At 41.6% G+C, this 21,784-nt stretch overlaps 1 pseudogene; it reads right to left on the reverse strand.

Annotated features, from left to right (window-relative positions):
* Positions 1-3,458: 3,458 nt before the first annotated feature.
* Positions 3,459-3,627, reverse strand: LOC143990062 (small ribosomal subunit protein uS14 pseudogene; annotated as a pseudogene).
* Between the last annotated feature and the right edge of the window lie 18,157 nt (positions 3,628-21,784).

Here is a 21,784-nt window from a genome sequence, read left to right on the forward strand (position 1 = left end):
ATTAAATACCACCAAAAGAAAGCTCTATTTGTGGGAAAAAAAATGATAAAAATTTCATTTGGGTACAGTGTTGTATGACCGCGCAATTGTCATTCAAAGTGCATCAGCGCTCAAAGCTGAAAATTGCTCTGGGACTGAGGGGGGTTTAAGTGCCCAGTAAGCAAGTGGTTAAGTATGGGGGTGACTAGTGCATGTTTTAAAGGGTTGTGATAGATGCCAGAAGAGAGGGAGAGATTGAAGATGTGGGTTAAAGAGTGTAGGATAGAGTCAGAGGGTGACCGCAAAATCTGATATCAATATTTATCAATATTTTTTATCAATATCACTATCATGAACTACCTTCAGGGATTGTGACACCTAGTTTATTTACATTCCATACAAATTATCAAATACACCCACATGCCTCAATTAAAGTCCCAATTCCCCCTTTTCCTATATATATATATATATATATATACACACACACTATTGTTAGTCTACCCTTCCTGCTTGTAAGGTCTCATGCACACTCTATGTTCTGCTATCTTTCCTAGACGTCTTTTCTCCTGGCAGAGAATTTATTCAGGCCATTAAAATTAATTAATGCTCAAATGCTAAATGCACCCATTTAGATGTGTTTTACATGCATTATCAGGTTTTTTTTTTTGCCAAGTGCTATTGCTCCTGGACTCACTGGCTGTTAGTTTTTTGTGCCTACAAAAGTCTCTGCCTCTAATTTCCTATAAACGCCTATGTGTTCATAAACACATAGGCTAATATGCAGGGGTATTTAGATTCAGCACAAAAAAAACTTCAGACATGCCATGCCAGGTTAATAACACCCAGTGTGCATGAGGCCCCAATGTTCTAATTCTGCTTTAGAGAGGCCAGTAAATCTTACTGGATTATTCAATTCAGTGAAAAGCAATTTGCAAATGTACATCAACCTGGAACAACCAAGCAAAATTAATTTTCATTTGAACCAACAGTGAGCTAAAGTCTAATTGGTGGCTGTGGGTTGCTGCATTCTAAAAATTATGTTAATTCCAAAGGCCTATCAAAAAACTTTTACAACGCCAGTTTTCAGTGAAGCTGGCCTTATACTGTTGGTTATTTTATACCTAACAGATTCCGACAATTACCAGCGCAGATGGATGAATCCCTCTTGCTAGGCCATTACAGCTGCAGCCAGCAGAAGTCAGAATACGCAAACAACGGCTACATCTGATTGGATGTTGTCATTGTTCGGCCAACAATTTTTTTGCAATTATATATTTATTTAAGTTTTTTTACAAAACATAGGAAACAATACGCCATATGTCAATTAAAGAAAAATGTGCAAAATAACAGTCTTTCAGAAGGAAGGAACAATTTGCCACCCAACTCCTTAAATTTTTCAGTTGGACGGGAAAGGGTCAACAGAGTCACCCATGTAACAAATTCTAGGCCAAAATTTGCACTGTGTTTGGGTAGCTTAAAGCTCAACTCCACCCAAAAAAAAATAGTTTTCCCCTTACAGTAGCTCCCTTCCTCCCACCCTGCTCTTACTCCTCCTACCCAGTCTAAAGTTTTCCTTATCTAGTGAAACCAGTTATACTCACCAGTTATACAGTCCCACCATTCAAGTCCATCGCAGGTGCCGTTTTTTCTCCTGCTGGGACCACAAATCCAGCATTTTTCCCTTGAGACTTTCACGTGACCTGTGACGCAACGTGTCCGGAGGCGGAGTCAGTGACGTCAAGCCCTCAGTGTTCAGAGGCACGGAGAGGCTGTGAGGAGGAGTACAATCTGATGTTCTGCCAATACCCCATGCTTTAACTGGTTTTGTGAGTGGATCGACGTGCACATATTAAGTTCATCCTCTATCGCAGTAATACACTATCCCTTGTCTCTCCTTTCTCTTTTTTCTCCTATGGAAAAATGAAAGATAAAAAGCAAGGAGATAAGTGCTATATGTGCTGCAGTGGGATAGAAGTGTGTTGTGGACATAATATAAAGGACTGAGGGTGATAAGTCATTCTAAAGACTATATCTGAAGTCAATAAACACCTTGGCTTTGGGTAACCTCCGCCCGTTGACCAAGCAAACAAAAGCGCTAGCACTAAATGGTGTGCTTCCTAACTGGGAGCTGTGTAATTTAAGCAGCTGTATTAAAAGGCTTTAAATAAATAAAACCACTGAAAACATCAAAAAAAACATCTACGAGGTAAATGAATAAATCAATTCACCCATAGAAAAAACAGCGCATATTACTCTATAGAAGAAAAATTGTTCTGGTGCAAACTCTTATTCTACGGAAAACATATGTATATACTCCAAAAATTGATCATACAAAATTGTTATTGTCCATAATAACTATCCATATGTCCAGTTTATGCTAAATGCTCAAGATAGTTTCAGTGAGAAAAGAACTGAAACAAAGTTATCTATTACAGTCCATAGGAAGAGGAAAAGACGCACAGCTAAAACCGTGAGCTATTATATGGCGACAACCTGTAGTAGAATAAGAGTTTGCACCAGAACAATTTTTCTTCTATAGGGTAATATGCGCTGTTTTTTCTATGGGTGAATTGATTTATTCATTTACCTCGTAGATGTTTTTTTTGACACTATATCTGAAGTGTTTTGGTGATCACCGCATGGGAGTGTTTTGATTAAAGTGCAGACACAGGAGTTGTATGTGATCAGACTCTGATCCACTTATCCCATCAGGAAGAGTTTTATATGCATGGAAGGCATTAAAAAACACTATTTATTCATAATAATTTATATTTATATGTTTTTATACATATATGCACAGAAGGTATCAATTAAGGAATTTTACATTTATTTATATACAAGGTGGATTTATTTATGGAGAATTGATTTATGTAAATCACATTTAATTTATTTGTTCACATATACGGCTATCTATTTATGTATATATTTATTCACATAATTATTGATTTTTATGGTATTTATGGTAAGTATTTATTGAGTATTGATATTAGCGCACTAATAATTTATATAGTTTTTTCACATTTGTACGAGTGAGGGATCACTGACTTTTTGGTGCAGCTTTTATCATTAATATTTTTTATTAATTTGAGTAATCCTTTGAGTATTTTTACCACACCAGCGGTTGAGTATCTTGCACTTTTAAATCCAGCATTTCTTGTTAACTCTCATCGTCTGGACCTCTTCACTCCCATTGTTCCAACGTCATCTCTCTTCAGGACCCCTCTGCTGGCCGGCCAAAAGGAATTGTCCATATCACACAGGCAGTGACCATGGGGGTTTTGAAAGTTTCCCTTTTTTTTCTTTAGAGGGTATAAACCAATTTTATTCAGATGTGTGTGTTCTTCAAAGTCTTCCAAGTTGTAAGCCAACATAATTCACATGTTTATGTTCTTCAAAGCTGTAGGTGCCATCTGTACATCTCATCTGAATTATTAATTTCTGGCCATAAATCTTGTCCAGATATCCAAATATGTATCTATTTAGTTCAGCTTAATAAAGCCAATGTCCTTTGCTTACTGCCTAAAGCACTGGTGGCACATGTTCAGTCCGTATTTGCTGATCAATCCATGTCTGTTTGAACACGCTGCAGGAGGGGGATCCCTGGCTGAACTTCCTCAAATTAATCCAGTACAGCTGCTGGTGGCCCATCATGTTATCCTCTCTGCTCAGTAAAAGGATGGTTTGCTTTTTGCCAACCCAATTATCAGATAGAGGGGGTTAAGTTTTTCCTGGAGTTAGCCTTTAAGAGTTTCACCATTTACCTCCTCAACTATTCTGGAGCTTTCCATCTGCTACTAAACAGGTGCACTTTAATTAGAAAATTATCCTTTGTTATGTCTATTAGTCAATCCAAAGATAAAGTCAGCGAACATAAAATATACAACTGGCTGGTCCAAAAAATTAGAAAATACACCCTAGATGTATATCATCCATGAAGGCTGCAGATACACTAAGACCAGAGTCATTATTCATGTTGGTTTATCTCTCCTATATTTTATCTGTGTACAAAGATTTGGTGAAGATGAGAGGTGAGATGAGTGTAAATGTCATAGCTTGACTCATCGTGGGAAACACTTAAGCACAATGTGGAGGAGCTCCCTGTTCTTAGTAAGATAAATGATAGGAGTTGTTAGCAAACTCTGTACTGCTTTATCTTCAACCACCAATGCCGGCACCATCAATAGTAAGCAACATGTGTGAGTCATTTTCAGCCCTGCATATTTCTAAGCAAAGCGCTCAAGTCCAAATAAATTTGTCTCTTAAGTGAGTTTTGGGTCGTGTAAGGCGAATCTTTTTTTCCTACACTTTCTGCTTTTGTTTTTAACTTTTTTTTTTTTCACATAGAATTCTGTACGCTTCAAGTGTTACAGTATTGTTTTCATTATAGTTTTTTGTGCAGTGCTGAAGTTTCACATTTTCAGCTGGTCCCGTGTTAAGTTTGTGGTTTCGGTGATAAAACCAGGCAAGAACGTTTCGTTTTTAGAGTGAGAAGGATATAACCTTTTTCATATTTTTATCTGTAACCCCCACTGAAGAAATATTCCATCACTTCCTGCATAGTCACTAAGTACAAACTCTCCAATGGCAGAAAATCTCTGTAGGTCCTTTACTGCCACATGTCTTTGTTGAAGTCCCCTGTGTTGTTCTTGGGACACAAAGCAAAAGGTAAATTTTCCATTTAGGGACAAAAAAATGGCTGGGGTTCTATATCACCCCCCCCCCCCAACACACACACACTCTATTTAAAAGGGGCTTGAGGTGTACTAAAACTTGGAGACAGTAATGTTGGGAGAAGGTTTGGATTTGGGGTTAAGCCAAACAAGCCAAGGCCTTGGGCAACAAAGTCCTGAGGGTGTATCAGACTGATTAACCCACAACCATTTACAAAGAAGACCTCCCTTGTACACACGGTCGGAGATTCCGACAACCAAATCCGTCGGAGCAATTCCGACTGATTAATTCCCGAAGAGGTCCGGGAGTGATGTTGCATACACACGGTCGGACTAAGTTGTCGGAAAATCCGATCGTACATAACGTGATGACGTTATTTTGTTACGATGGGACTACGTTCAGGCTAGTAGCCAATAGCTTTGGTCTAGGAATTTGATCTGAGCATGCGTGGCACTTTGTCCATCGGAGTAGGCTACACATAATCGGAGTATGTCCAATCGGAGCATTTTGTCGGAAAAGTTTACCGGCAAGTTGGAAAAGTTGGTCCGTCGGACATTCCGACGGAAACAGTCCGATGCATACCACACAGTCGGAATATCCGACAAAACGGTCCGATAGGACACATTCCGACCGTGTGTACAAGGGCTTGGAGTGCCTCTTATGACTGCAGAGAGGAGGGCAAGCAAGTTAAGAAAGACTCTGCAGGTGCGTTGGAGTTCATCTCCAGGACAAGATTGGTCTGACCATGCCTCAAGAGAGACTGAAGCTGGATGTAGCCCCAGTTTATTACACTATATAGAAGGTTCCATGCTGGATGTTTTGACGGCAATACAAAGCTTATAGGTGTTCTAGCCTTCCTATCCTTACTTATTTTAATATAAATGTTTTGTTTACTTGTTAAAAATAAAATATAACTGTGTTGCTGTTGAAGAGTTTCCCTCACTTCCCTGTCTGATGAAACTGTTGTTGGTTGGATACTAAGTGGGGGAATAAATCTTCTAACTGGTCCTAAAAACCAAACCTAACAGAGATTATAATCCTTCTTCATTGTTTTGGCTGCACATGTACTTTGAGTACTGGTAAGTAACAAACAAATACAGGGCCTGTGTTGACAGGCTTTGGGCTTGTGTTGATAGCATCAGTTTGAAAAGAGTTTGGGACACTTTTGAACAGTGGCGGCTGGTGAAGTTTTAGGATGGGGGGCGCCAGACCCATCAAAGTGCCCCCTTAACATAAAATGTGCCCATCAGAATGCCCCTTATTTTATGATAAGGGGGACACTGACGGGCATATTTTATGTTAAGGGGCACTCTGATGGGCACATTATATGTAAAGGGACATGCTAATGGCCACATTTTGTTGTGCCCATCAGAGTGAACCTTACATTAAATGTGCCCATCAGTGTGCCCCTTAAGAGAAAATGTGCCCATCAGTGTACCCCTTATAAGAAAATGTGGCCATCAGTGTGGTAACCTCCAGCAGAGGTAACAAGCTGTAGAAAGAGCTGTGCCGTCACTATGAGTCCTGCTGGAGGGCATGGGTCTGTTTATTAACATTGAGAGCGTTAACTAGAGTTCAGTAAAGGTACTCCAATTGCAAGGCAGTTACCCTATCCAAGGTGCCTAGTGTAGCCCAGAGGAACCCACTCCTGGGTAGGCCTCCTATGTGACCCACACTTGGCGCCCAACAAGGAGGGGAACATGGAGGAAGTGTCACCCGCCTGCTCCTACTTGCAGCCTGCCAATCTTTAGTTATTTTCTGGTGATCTGGCGAGTAACACACTTCCTGTCTTACTCTATTTTTAAAACAGCAGTGTAGTCACACCTATACAGCAGCGTTGTCATCCTGTAGAGGGCAGGGACGGACTGACCATGCCACCAAGGAGCCCCATCGGGGTTGCCAGCCTCAATAAAACCAGGGACAGTATGTAAAAATCTGTGTTTTTTTAAAAATCCCAAGATTATAGCTTCCCCACCTCTCCAGTAGCTTTTCAGTGTGTGTATGTATATTCTATGTGTGTATACGGTGTGTGTATATTGTGTCTGTGTGTGTATACTGTATGTGTGTGCATATACTGTGTGGCCCCATAATCTATTGCCTGGGGGCCCCATATCCTCCTATTGCCTGGGGGTCCCATAATCTCCTATTACCCGGGGGCCCCATAATCTCCTATTGCCTGGGGGGCCCCATTTGGCTGTCCTAAGACCAGAGCACTTTTTGCTATTCGGCACTGCGTCGCTTTAACTGACAATTGCACAGTTGTGCGACATGGCTCCCAAACAAAATTGACATCCTTTTTTTCCCCATAAATAGAGCTTTCTTTTGGTGGTATTTGATCACCTCTGCAGTTTTTATTTTTTAGAGCTATAAACCAAAAAGGAGCGACAATTTTGAAAAAAAAAGCAATGTTTTTTACTTTTTGCTATAATAAATATCCCCCAAAAATATTCCTCAGTTTAGGCCGATATATATTCTTCTACATATTTTTGGTAAAAATAAAAATCACAATAAGCGTATGTTGATTGATTTGCGCAAAAGTTATAGCATCTACAAAATAGGGGATAGTTTTATGGCTTTTTTATTATAATTTTTTTTAATAGTAATGGCGGCGATCTGCGATTTTTATCGGGACTGCGACATTATGGCGGACATGTCGGACAATTTGACACATTTTTGGGACCATTCCCAGTTGTACAGCAATCAGTGCAATTAAAAATGCACTGATTATTGTGCAAATGTGACTGGCAGATAAGGGGTTAAGTGTGTCCTATTGTGTGTTCTAACTGAAGGGGGTAGGGGACTGTGCAGGGGAGATGACAGATCATCTGTTCACACTCTGCATAATCAGACGATCTGTCTGTTCTCCCCTCAGAGAACCGGAAACTGTGTGTTTAGACACACAGATCCCGGTTCTTCGTGTGCCCCGAGCAATTGGGGGAGCCAGGCGGTGATCATGACTGCCGGGTACTCGCATCGGCTCTGTGGGCGACCAGGGGGTGTGAGCCTCCGGCGGCGCGCACGCTCCCCCCTAGTGGCCGTCTATGGTACCAATGTACTATGACAGCGATTGGCGCAGCCGAGCCATGTTGCCTGCGGTGGCTGGTCAGCATGCGGTTAAAGGAAAATGGATTATAATAGTCTTACTGGCAAGATCAACAAGTAATTACACTATACTTATAGGAGGGACTGAGGAAACTGTGGTAGTGCTATTCACACACTGCAACATATTAGCTCATGTAAAAATGGAAAAAACTGCGCTTGTGATATACAAAATCAATATTATGTGAATAGCAGCACCACTAATGTGAGATATATATATAGTCACGTCAACAATTGTATAGAAACAATTGTGTTGTGCTTTAAATGAAAAAATACAGTGAACGAATAAATGAATAAAATCAAATAAATTTAGTCCATGTGTCTTCAATATGGCATCAGAATAATGCTTTCACATTAATGAACAGGTGCAGAAGTTCTTGTTCACTCGGTTCCTCCACGTTGTGAAAAAACCACAGGAATCGATGCCTTGACCCGAAACAGTGCAAGTCTAATGCCTTGTACACATGGTCGGACATTCCGACACAAAATCCATCTGATTTTTTCTGACGGATTTTGTGCCAAACTTGTCTTGCATACACACGGTCGGACAAAGTTGTCAGAAAAGAGGTGACGTCAGGACTATAAACGGGCCAGTAGCCAATAGCTGTGGTCTCTTAATTTATTCTGAGCATGCGTGGCACTTTGTCCATCGGAATTGTCTACACACGATCGGAATTTAAACGATTGGATTTTGTTGTCGGAAAATTTTAGATCCTGCTCTCAAACTTTGTGCGTCGAAAATTCCGACGGAAAAAGTCAGAGCTCACACACGATCGGATTTTCCGACAACACGGTCCGATCGCACATTTTCCGTCAGAAAGTCAGACCGTGTGTACAGGGCATAACAGTCAGGTATGACTAATGCAAAGGTGAAGTTACACTTTAATAAAATCCAGAACATCCCATTAATAAAACCGGAATATGTTTCCCATACAGCATTATTGTTATACAAATTGTGTGCTACTTTGTGAAAATTGTGTGCTACATTATATCTTGATGGAATTAAGTTCAATTTTTTTTATATGTTTAATTTGACTTTCGCTCCACTTTCATCTCTCTCCCGTGATGGAGCTGATAGCAAAGAGAAAACCAATGGAAAACAAAAACATGTGTCCTCCCCTGCCATCAATTACATTGTTTGAGTTTGTAAAGTGCTTGGCAAATTAAGCTTCTGCCATCAGGCTACCGAACATGAAAAGAATGTGGAGAAATAATTCTATTGTATTAGTAAATGAATACAGCTGCTCATCTGGTTTTCAGAATGCTCATGGTATTAATAGAAGGAGAGAGAACTGAATAGTATGGTAGGGTTCTAAGATGTAACCCTTTATTACCAACTACAATAAAAATGTCTTGGATCAGCGTTCCCAGGTATAGTAGGCCTGGGTTTGTAGGCACCAGCATGTAAAAGGTAATCTATAGCTTTTGTAATAAAAATAAATAAATAAATAAAATTGCTTTACTTCATTAAATTATGCTACCCAGAGGACCTTTCCACTCTGCAGTCTAGAAGATAGAAGACTCGGGATCCAACCCATCACGTGACCACAGGTTTAGCTAAAGAAAGGTGATATTTTCATTTTTTTTATTTTATTTGTTACAGAAATAAGTTAGAGGGGGTAGGGGGTATTTGTGCAGATGACAAGTCACTTTTTGGGAACTTCTCTTAGTATAGTCAGAATAGCAGTTGTTTCCATTAGCAATGCTCCAAATCGGGAACGTTTTTTTTTTGCCTCCTGCTAACAACAACAGCATGGGAGGTACAAGACAAGCAACATGTGTTTAGTGGTTTATTTAAGTGAATAGACGTGTTTAGAGGAAAGAAATTAGATTATATTAGGGTCAGAACAGATGGAGGATAAGTTCTCTTGTGTGCAGGAAAACAGCTAGCTCACTACGAGTGAGCCACCCGAAGGAACCAAACATGTGGAACTAAACATTATTATAAAAAATATAGTAAAACTATAGAACCCCTCTGATGACAGAGTAAGCATTTATAGCAGTTACAGTCTCAGATCCCACCAAAGCTAATGTGACATATTTCATACTCAGCATCATCCAAAAATGTTCCAGCTTGTAGGAAAACAATCTAGGCATAAGTAGGTTGAGAGTGATCATCACTGGGGCTGGTTAACTGAGCAGTTACCCCTTTACAAACACAGTAGCCACCACCACATGTTTTAACAGAAACATGTACCATTCACATCTGCTGTTTCAATTAGGAAATGTCATTCACTGCCATGCCCAGACAGGAATGTAACAGAGCTTTACACTATGGTAGCTTTTCACAGAGACAAAGTTCTTTCATTCCTATTTAAAACATTCATTAATTCAGTTTAACAATGTCTAAATATGATGTTAATAAAAAGAAAAACAGTGCAGGAAATATTTACTCTACATGCGCGGTTTGTTTTGTCCCAAATAAATATTCAGATACATTTTTCATTATTTGGAGATTCGGATACATCCGAATACCCGAATTACAGTATAAACAAAGTTTACCGAATGTTCCGAATAAAAAAATTTAATTTGTCAGAACTTCCAAAATTCTAATTGAAATTTGAATCGAATTTTAGATCAATTTTCAGTGGAATTGGAACTGTAAACATGTTTTTCTGAAATCAAAGACTGTGTGAGTTATTAGAGTATCATTTTGAAATAATGCTGTTTTAGTTAAGCCAAAGGTGATTTAAAGAGTCATTGTAATCATTTGATGAAGATTTTTATTTTATTTATTCACTTTGCCACATTCGAATAAAAAATAAATAAATACAATTTTAAGTTTTTGATTCGGCCAATTAAGAATTGATCAATTTGAAAGTTTCAAATGAAAAAAAGTCGGTAAATTTGAAGAAAATTTGAAAAAGACATAAAACGAATTCTGAATACAAATCCCGAATATGAATTCATCAAATCAACCAAATTTAACAAAACAAAATAACTAGATTAACGAATATAAATTAAACAAAAAAAATGTTTTTTGTCATGCACATTTCTAATATTTACAGAAAGAATATTACACAACATAGTTGAATTCACTTGCAGAATAAGTCCGATCTGATATATCAGAGTTACTTGCCCTCATAAATGACTCCTAGCATTCCTTCAAAATTTTGATGGTAAATTGAGAGTTCTAGCTGTCAGTTGCAGCAGTTTTCCTTGTCCTTAGACAGGGTGTTTCAGAACCAACCCTCATCAAATCAAATGGCCTTAGGTGTGGTGAAAGAGAATTGTAGTGTATTTTATTATGTTATTATATGTTGACATATTCTTAAAGACAACTATCCTGATTACATTGATGACTATTGTTCCATTGGACAAGGTTGCACATTCCGACACCATATTATTTAGTAGAAGGAAAGGATTTGTTAGATATCAAATATGATATGGTTCTTATGGATCATTTGCTTAGAAAGTCCAGTGTGTCATATTAGCCTTCCGAACGTTGTATTTTAGGCATATTTGGTGTCTACATGATTGGTATGTTCTCTTACTGTTACAATTCGTATCTGTTCATCCAGAAGCCTGTCTGGGTGCTGTACGTCTAGTGCACGTGCCAGATCATGGCATTTTGGCAATGGTATGTCACAAACATAAGAATGGACTTGCACACTGACCTAAGGCCGCGTACACACGGGCGGACTGTTCGCCCAACCTTGTCCGCTGAACAGTGTTTGGGCGGACAGTCCGCTCGTGTGTGGGCTTTCAGCGGACAGTTTCAGCGGACAGTTGGACGGACAAGGTTTTTCGGAAATTCCGAAAAACTGTCCGCTGAAACCTTGTTTGAGCGAACAGTCCGCCCGTGTGTAGGCTTGTTCGACAAACTAAGTTCCGCGCATGCTCAGAAAGGATTTACACGCCGAAAGTTATAATGCAGTGTATAGGACGTCGTATTTTTCGTCCCGACGTACGGCACGTTCACGTCATCGCGCACGGTTTCAGCGGACTGTTCGTTCGTCGTGTGTGGCCATGTCCGTCCATGCTAATTTTGAGCGGACTGTTTGCCGAAACTGTTGGACGGACAAAGTTGGGCGAACAGTCCGCGCGTGTGTACGCGGCCTAAGAGGGTATTTAAACACCTTTTTTATATGTTGGCCTGTGTTGTATCTTCTTGCCAGATGCCTATTGTGTGTGATTACCATTGTCCTGCCTTGCTAATTGCTGAACTGGATTCCTTGAATCTGCTCATGTCTACTGCCATGACATTGACTACACTCTTGACATCAACTATACTATTGCTTGCCACCTACCTCAACTTCTACCTTGACACTGACCACTCTTGTACCTGCCTTCTGCCTCGATCTCTGGTTTAACTCTGACTCTGTCTCCACAGTGTAGCCACGCTGTTCTTGCAACCTCTTGGTTGGGGACCCAAGCCATTGTAACCTCACTAGTTGATCACTTTTTGCAGAGTGCTCTGGTTAAGGCCAAGTTGTCACTCAGTGCCTCTGGTGAGCCTGTGTTACCTGTCAGGGGTTTTATTCCTAGGACTTACATTATTGTGGTAATGTTTTATGAAGGTAATTATGGAATAAGAGTTGAAAGTTTCAATGTACTGTATGAAGGTTGAGTTTTGTTTAAAAAAACAGACTAGTGAATGTATATTTGCTCAAACTGCTCTGCAGACTGATTATGACTATTTATAGCAGGGAGTTTTGAAGACCCTGCTAGTCTAACTTCATGTAATCTAAGCATCTTTTGTTGGCTGCCCTTTGTTGGGTGCATTCTTTCTTAGATTGGCCTGTAGTTTATCAAATGTGTCACCTAACAGTGCTATCTAACATAGACATAATAAAAGTTTTACAAACTTCTGAAAAGTTTCAGCAGTTGTAGTTTGGCTTAATATCTAAAAAAAATTGCAGAGTTAAATTTAGAGTTAGGCAATCCCAATGAGGTCAACATAATCTGAACCAGGCTCCAAATAAGTGTGTATTACAAAGTAGCAAAATATGAAAAAATGTGCAGAATGGATTGGGAAGCTACTAGCAGCTAGGGATGCCTGGGCGAACGGTTCAGCCCAAGCATAAGTTTGGGCCGAAATGTAGCTGTTCAGACGAACAGCCAAACAAACGGGTCGTTCGACCATTTGTTCGCCCCCGAACTGACCACAATGCATTGTGGCTCTGACAGTGCTCTATGCCCTGATTGGCTGAAGCTTTCGCTGCTTCAGCCAATCAGGGCTTGCAATGCGCTGAACAGTGCATTGCAAGCCCTGATTGGCTGAAGCAGTGAAAGCTTCAGCCAATCAGGGCATAGAGCACTGTCAGAGCCATGATTGGACACTGTCATCATAACTTTTTTCAATGTTGGCTCATTCCCGCCCCACAGTATAAAAGTATTCTTTCAGTGGCAGCCATTTTCAGTGTGATTTCGGCGTGGAGAGAGAACAGGGCTCTGTTCAGTGCTATTAGTTAGTGTGCTATACTGTGCTATTTTGCTTCAATTGTCAGTGTAGAATATAAGTTTTGTGTCAGTCTAGGGATAGTGTGAGTGTAGTGAGGAGGACCATCATTCAGCTTTGCATATAGTGTACAGCTAGAGTAGGGACAGCTTCGATAGTTTCAGTGTAGTGTAGTAAGACCATGTCAGTAATCTTTACATTAGTGTATAGCTAGAGTAGGGACAGTTTGTGTCAGTGTAGAGACGGTTGAACATAGTCTATTTGATTGCATTACTGACAGTTTAATGCCATATAGTTTTGTTTGCGATACTGCCAGTTTAACGCCATATAGTTCTGTGGTTGTTACTGCCAGTTTAACGCCATATAGTTTTGTGCGTTACCGCCAGTTTAACGCCATTTACTTCTGTGTGCACTACTGCCAGTTTAATGCCATATAGTTCTGTGTGTTACAGTCAGTTTAATGCCATATAGCACTTTTTATTAGGGTCAGTTTAACGCCATATAGTTTTGTGTGCGTTACTGCCAGTTTAATGCCATATAGTTTTGTGTGCGTTACTGCCACTTTAACGCCATATAGTTTTGTGTGCATTACTGCCAGTTTAACGCCATATAGTTTTGTGTGCGTTACTGACAGTTTAACGCCATATAGTTCTGTGTGCGTTACTGCCAGTTTAACGTCATATAGTTTTGTGCGTTACTGTCAGTTTAATGCCATTTAATTTTGTGTGGGTTACTGCCAGTTTAATGCCATATAGTTTTGCGCATCACTGTATGATTGGTGCATTATATTGCAGTATATTATAGTGTATCCGTGGAGTGTGCCTGTGTAGTGTGAATACTCAAATTAAAGTGCACCAAACACTTCTTTACATTGATTAAAGTGCATCCACGTTCAGATTTCAACTTCTTCTTTATATTTGCTTATAACCGCTCCCTCTTAATAATGTCTGGGAGGACAACAAGGAGAGGCAGACATTCCCATGGCACTGTAAGGGGGCCAGCAACAAATGTGTCCACAGGCAAAGGTGGACGTGTTGGTCAATCCTCAGGCAGGATTTCCTCTGTTTAGTGAGTCTGCCCATGTTATCCAGCCACAGCATGCAGAAGAGGGGGGGGACTGGCTTACTAAACCTTCCTCATCCTCTGTCACGCAAGCAGAGACAAGTATACAGTCCCCTGCAGTTGGGACTGTAAACCTGCCTCCTTGTCCACATCTACTTCTGCCTTAGCCCCAACATCAGCCATTGAGGAGTCAGCTGAGTTATTTGACCACAGCGTCAGCCACTTGTCCTTGATGATGCCCAGCCATTACTGTATTCAGATGTTGGTTCTGAGGTTGAGGATGACAGGAACTTGAGCCTAGAGAGAGGGAGGAACACTTGTAGACAAATTGGCATTCATGTTCCCCAAGCCGCAGCGTATTGACAAGTTGTCTCCAGTGATAATGATGAAGATGGAGGAGATGGAGATGATGATGATGATGATGAGATCACCGATGCGACTTGGGTGCCAGATAGAGTCGAGGAGGAAACTGAAGGTGAGGCAACACAACCCCAAGGAGGCCGACATCAAGAAAGAGTAGAGAGCAGCCCCCCTATTCCATCACATTCTGCAGCTCCCGGCCCACTCCCCAAAGCTCAGCTGTCTGGGCTTTTTTCAGCACATCTGCAGCAGATGGCACTGTTGCTATCTGAAAACTATATCTCAGGCACATGAAATGTGGCAAAAACACCAACCATATGCATGTCATTGCAATTTTTTTTTGCTTTCATCAAGAGCACCTCTATAGGGTTACGGTGGGAAGCGCCCCCGACACCCAAAGAGTAATTTTCTGCACCTGTTTGACAGGTGCATATCATTGCAATTTTTTACTGCCAGGCCAATGCTTGCTTTCATCAAGAGTACCTCTATAAGGTTACGTTGGGAAGGCGCCACCAACACCCAAAGACCAATTTTTACGCACCCGTTAATTCTATACAAAGTGACACCAGAATTTATACAAAAAAAATCTCTAATCTTGTTCCCAGTGCTCTACATTGTGGCCTCATCATCCACACTGGCTCCCCAGCTGTTGCTGAGCAAAAGAAAGGCAGCTTGCAGGGAAAATGGCATAAATGCAATTATTGCTGCAGCAGATTCTAGACATGGTACAGATCTGCCACTTTACGGATAGACTAAGGGGACTCCCCAGGCACTATATTGGAAGGAATTTTTCATTTTTAGGCTTTCACTAAAAAAAAAAAAAAAAATAACTGCTCATTTAAAAATTTATTTTTTCACATAATTTTTATTAATACATGTCCCTCAGGGCAGGACCCGGACCCCCTATAACCATTGTATGCCCAATTACTTGCATATAAGCCTTCAAAATGGGCAGATTTGATTTTTGACTTTTGGGTCCCATTGACTTTAATGGGGTTTGTTATTCGGGTCTGAACTTTCACAGTGTTTGGAAGTTTTGGTGCGAATGGAACAGCAGTCTGTTTGGCCCATCCCTACTAGCAGCCCTTCTTGGTGAGATGATGGGGCCAAAATACAGCCTGAACCACTTCCTAAGGAATCCAAACCACCAAAAACCAACCAAACCAATAGAATTCTGTGAAATTTGGTTTAACTTTTCATTAGAATTTTTGTATCAACTCTAGTTTATAGTAACACCCAAGGGTACAAAGTGGGATGTCCAACTCAAATGGATGTAATGGTCAGGTGTGCACAAACATTTGGCCGTGTAGTGTACATTTCAGTCTGTGCAAAGGGGCAAAGTATCACCACCCCCCACACTCCACCAATGACTCAGCGCTAGCATTACAACTAGCACACTTAAAGAAAACATTCCCAGGGCTTGTAATCCCATAAATGAACAGACTTGTGGTCCTGGAAAGCTTTCTCCATGGCTGTTTTAATTAATTTTGACATTGTCATATTTTCACACATGCTACTTTTAATAGATAACACATTTCTTTAAAAGCCGGAATGTTTTTCGTTGCAGATAACATACCAAGTGTTACGCTAAGATATTCATTGTTCTCCATCTCAGCACAATACAGCAGCCTTTGTTTATTTTAGCTAAGTTAATTCCACTGAAACAATCCACTAACTCTTTCTGGCTTTCACTGGAAAGTTTCACTTTTTTTTGTAATTCTTTTGTAAGCTTCTAAAACTTCCCATGCAGAGCCCAATGTATACAAGAAACATGTTCTGTTTCAATACCATTTATCCATTAATCAGATATTGTAGTGTATTTTCAGCTAACCCATATTTTCACTTATCACTGTAATGTTTACTCTAATGTAGATATTCCATATTAAACTTACATTTATGCATGCTTGCTGTACCATATTGAGAGTTTGTTATTGCACAGAGGCTACATACACTCACCAATATGAAGTATAATATATACTGTATTTGCTGGCGTATAAGACTACCTTTTACACTTAAAAAAAATGCCCAAAAATTGGGGGTCGTCTTATACGCCGGGTATACAGGTATACAATGCTGCCCGATGGATGTCAGCCCCCAAATGTCTGCTAATACTGTATGTGGCTTCAGCAACAAACAGTATACGCCGTTGAGCCAATCCTGGCGAGCGATGTATTCTATTAATGAATACAGAGCCTGCTTGGATTGGAGTAACAACCACTGCCAATCCGAGCAGGCTACATAGAGTAGCCTGCTCGGATTGGCTTTGAGAGAGAGAGAGAGAGAGAGAGGTAAGGGCTGATGATGCTACAGCCTCTGCCAAACCAAGCAGGCGTTGTATTCATTAAAATAATACACCGCTCACCATACTTCCCTGGGTAAATCCATTCACTGATCTCCTACTACTATACATCCTGCTATTTGCCTTTGAGGTCTCAGGCACCCAAGAGGGACAGGTAAATCTGGGACATATGACAGGGGGGTTATTAAATGCATTTTGGTGGACAATTCCCATAGAATGTAACCCAAAAGTGGTATAGGTTTGGTTAGTGAAAAATTGTACTTTCCAGAGTTGTGGCATTCAATAGATCTCTGTTTGTGTTATTATTGTTTGATTTACTTTATGACATAACACAGCATGGCGGATGAGTAGTTGGCATTCTTGCTTTGTATTTTTTAATCGTTCTAATGTTTTTTTTAAATGGTGTTGCCTCAGAAGGGGGGTAGTCTTATACCACGAGTATTGCCTAAAACCTATGTTTTCCCTTGAAAAATAGGGGGGTCGTCTTATACGCCCAGTCGTCTTATACGCCGGCAAATACGGTAATTAAAGTGCACATGCTTCGTGAGATGCACACAAAACCTCAATAATCCTCAACACGCACTTTTCCTATATACCGTATATACTCGAGTATAAGCCGAGATTTTCAGCCTCTTTTTTGAGGCTGAAAGTGCCCCCTCGGCTTATACTCGAGTCACCGCTGTCTGACTGCTCGATCAGCGTATCGAGCAGACAGACGGCGGACATTAAAATTCAAAAGCCGCGCCTCCTTCTCCGCCTCCGCCTGTGATAGGCGGAACACTGAATTTCCCAGCAGTCAGTGTTCCGCCTATCACGGACATCCGTTCATTCTCATACTACGGACGAGTATGAGAGGATGTCCGTGATAGGCGGAACACAGGCTGCTGGGAAATTGAGTGTTCCGCCTATCACAGGCGGAGGACGGAGGCGCGGCTTTTGAATTGTAGAATGGCCGCCGAGAAGAGCGGCGATCCATCGGCACGACACGGGACGGAGGAGGCACGACACGGGACGGAGGAGGCACGGGACAGAGGAGGCACGGGACAGAGGAGGCACGGGACAGAGGAGGCTCGGGACAGAGGAGGCTCGGGACGACGGCGGCTCGGGACGGAGGCTTGGGACACAGGTAGGCTGGACACACACACAAGGCTGCACGGACACACACACACACACACACACACACACACACACACACACACACACACACACACACACACACACACACACAGGGATGGATGGATGGATGGATACACACACACACACACACACACACACACACACACAGGGATGGATGGATGGATGGATGGATACACACACACACACACACACACACAGGGATGGATGGATGGATGGATGAATACACACACACACACACACACACACACACACAGGGATGGATGGATGGATGGATACACACACAGGGATGGATGGACGGACACACACACAGGGATGGATGGATGGATGGATGGACGGACACACACACAGGGATGGACGGACACACAGGGATGGACGGACACACAGGGATGGACAGCCATGTCTCACCCTCGGCTTATACACGAGTCAATAAGTTTTCCAGTTTTTTGGGGGTAAATTGGGGGCCTCGGCTTATATTCGGGTCGGCCTATACTCGAGTATATACGGTATCATTTTTGGACATTGCATTAAGATTATATTTTTTGCTCTATGTTTATGTTTATATAATGAACTTTTTTATATTATTGAGGATTTATGTGCATCACACGAATCACGTGCACTTTAATTATATATTATACTTCATGTTTTTTTTTACAAATTATAGGCTATATGCATGAGTTATTCGTTTTATATTCATTTGTTTTATTTATTTTATTTATGTTTAGCACCACACATTTGGTATATCAGTTTGTATTGTCACATTTGGGAAGTGTGGGTAGTGTTGGCAGTGCATTATTTTTATTTTATTTTCATTTATTTTAATTTTATTTTTATTTTATTTTATTTTTTTATTTTTTTATTATTTATTTATTTTTTATTATTATAATTTTTTTATTTTTTTTATTTAGTGTCTATTTATTTTTATTGAAGTTAGTAGGGTGGCAGCTCACGAGGTTATACCTACTTTACATACACTCACCAACCACTTTATTAGGTACGCCTGCTCAATTGCTTGGTAACACCAATTGCTAATCAGCCAATCACATGGCAGAAACACAATGCATTTAGACATCTAGATGTGGTGAAGACAACTTGCCAAAGTTCAAACTGAGCATCAGAATGGTGACAAAAGAAAGAGGATTTAAGTGACTTTGAATGTGGCATGGTTGTTAGGGCCAGACAGGCTGGTCTGAGTATTTCAAAAACTGCTGATCTACTGGGAATTTCATGCACAACTATCTCTAGGGTTTACAAAGAATGGTCGAAAAACTGAAAATATCTAGTGAGCGATGTGTTGTGTGAATGAAAATGCCTTGCTGATGTCAGAGGTCACAGGAGAATGGGCAGACTGGTTTGAAATAATAGAAAAGCAACAGTAACTCAAATAACCACTTGTTACATCTCTGAATAAACAACACATCAAACCTTGGGCTGCAGCAGCGAAAGACCACATCAGGTGCCACTCCTATCAAAAATTGGCATAAACAACATAAAAGCATGGATCCATCCTGCATTGTATCAACGGTTCAGACTGGTGGTGGTGTAACGGTGTGGGGGAGATATTTGTGGCACACTTTGGGCCCCTTAGTACCAATTGAGCATTGTTTATATGCCACAGCCTACCTGAGTATTGTTGCTGGTCATGTACATCCCTTTATGACTACAGTGTACCCATCTTCTGATGGCTACTTCCAGCAGGATATTGCACCATGTCACAAAGCTCAAATCATCTCAAACTGGTTTCTTGAACATGAGTTCACTGTACTCCAATGGCCTCCACAGTCACCAGATATCAATCCAATAGAGCAGTGGTCCCCAACCTTTTTGGCACCGGGGACTGGCGTAGTTGAAGAAAATTGTGCCAAGGCCCAGGGGGCTGTATGCGGCTTTTCGCTGGCAATTTATCGGGGCGATGGCTGGCGTTGGCGCTTCAATCATCCTGGCACCATCATTGATATGATGTTAGGATGATTGAAGCGCATTATTTCTATTATTACATTGTAATATATAATGAAATAGTTCAACTCACCATAACGCAGAATGTGCCAGAGTGTCACTTGCCACATCGCCTGTCACCAGATGCAGATTGTCACTTTCCACGTCGCCTGCCTTCAGATGCAGCTTGTCACGTCGCTTGTCACCAGAAGCATTTTGTCCCTTGCCACGTCACCTGGCACCAGATGCTTTTTTGTCCCTTGCCATGTCACCTGCCACCAGATGCAGCTTGTCACTTGCCACGTCACTTGTCACCAGATGCAATTTGTCCCTTGCCACGTCACCTACCACCAGATGCGGATTGTCACTTGCCATGTCGCCTGCCTTCATATGCAGCTTGTCACTTGCCATGTCATCTGCCACCAGATGCATTTTGTCCCTTGCCACGTCACCTGCCTCTAGATTTGGATTGTCACTTGCCATGTCCCCTGCCATCAGATGCAGCTTGTCATTTGCGACGTTGCCTGCCATCAGATGCAGCTTGTCATTTGCCACGACACCTGCCACCACATGTGGATTGTCACCTGCCACCACATGACTGTTGTCACTGCAGTGGTGGCAGCACAGGTGTGCACATTAGTTCAGAGGCAAGCCTGCACTAGTGGGTAGTAAGGAAGAACAGCGGTAATGGGGGGGCGCCGGTAGTGAGAGATGATCTCACCTGCCTCAGCTTCAACAGTGTATCAGTGTTCTGCCGAGCTGTGTCGGCAGAGGAGCAGTAAAGCGGGTGGGCAGTGAGAGATGATCTCATCTCTCTGTTCCCCCGCCTCACCTCCAGCATTATAGCATCCCTGCTGTGAGCGTGGAAGAGCGGCGATGCAGGCGGGCGGTTGGAGATGATCTCATCTCTCTGCTCGCTCACCTCCGTATAGCGACCCCGCTGTGAGCGCGGAACAGCGGCGATACGGGCGGGCGGTGAGAGATGATGTCATCTCTCTGCCTGCTCCGCCGCCGCTCATCAGAGACAGTACAGCCTTCGCGGCCCGGCTGCAAGCAGGCCACGGCCCGGCAGTGGGCCGCGGCCCGGGGGTCGATGACCCCTGCAATAGAGCACCTTTGGGATGTGGTGGATTGGAATAGGAGATTTGCATCATGGATGTGCAACCAACAAATCTACTATCATGGACCAAAATCTAAGTTTGCAATACCTTGTTGAATCTAGGCCATGAAGACTTAAGGCAGCTCTGGAGTCAAAAGGGTTTCCAACCCAGTACTAGCAAGACATTCCTAATAAAGTAGCTGGTGAGTGTATATTAGAGTCTATATTAGAGCATAGTCATAGAATATTTCACCCCCATGAAGAGTGCATTTTGTTCTTTCTGTCTGACCTGAGTTGTAAGACTTGCACTGAAATAGAGGAATGGCAAGACACAACCTCTCTTCATCGCTAAGCACAAAGCAGAGCCTACATAGTTATGAACAAATCTTGCCATATATAAGTATATATTGAGACAGTTCTATGCCTTGTCACATTGTCAGAAAGGGTAAATAAATGTCACACAGGGCTCTCACTGTGGCAGGTTGGGTGCTTCAGAATATCTGTTCTTAATGGAAAAAAAATGGTTTTGCAGTTTTCTCTGGGATTGGTAACTTTCTCATTGAGTTCTGGAGTTTGAAGTGTCTTGAGAGGATTGAAGCATTTAGCCCTGGGTCCAGATTTTACTGGAGACCAGCAGTCTGACTGTGCAGTTTTCCTAATCAAGGGTTCGGCTTTGATTCAAGGCTCCTTTTCCCTGGAGACAAGCAGCATATGGATGTGCAAGCAGAAATATATACCATGTTTG

The sequence above is a fragment of the Lithobates pipiens genome, unplaced genomic scaffold (assembly GCF_037356315.1).
Source record: "Lithobates pipiens isolate NorthernLeopardFrog02 unplaced genomic scaffold, aLitPip1_a1.2 Scaffold_18, whole genome shotgun sequence".
NCBI classification, from domain to species: Eukaryota; Metazoa; Chordata; class Amphibia; order Anura; family Ranidae; genus Lithobates; species Lithobates pipiens.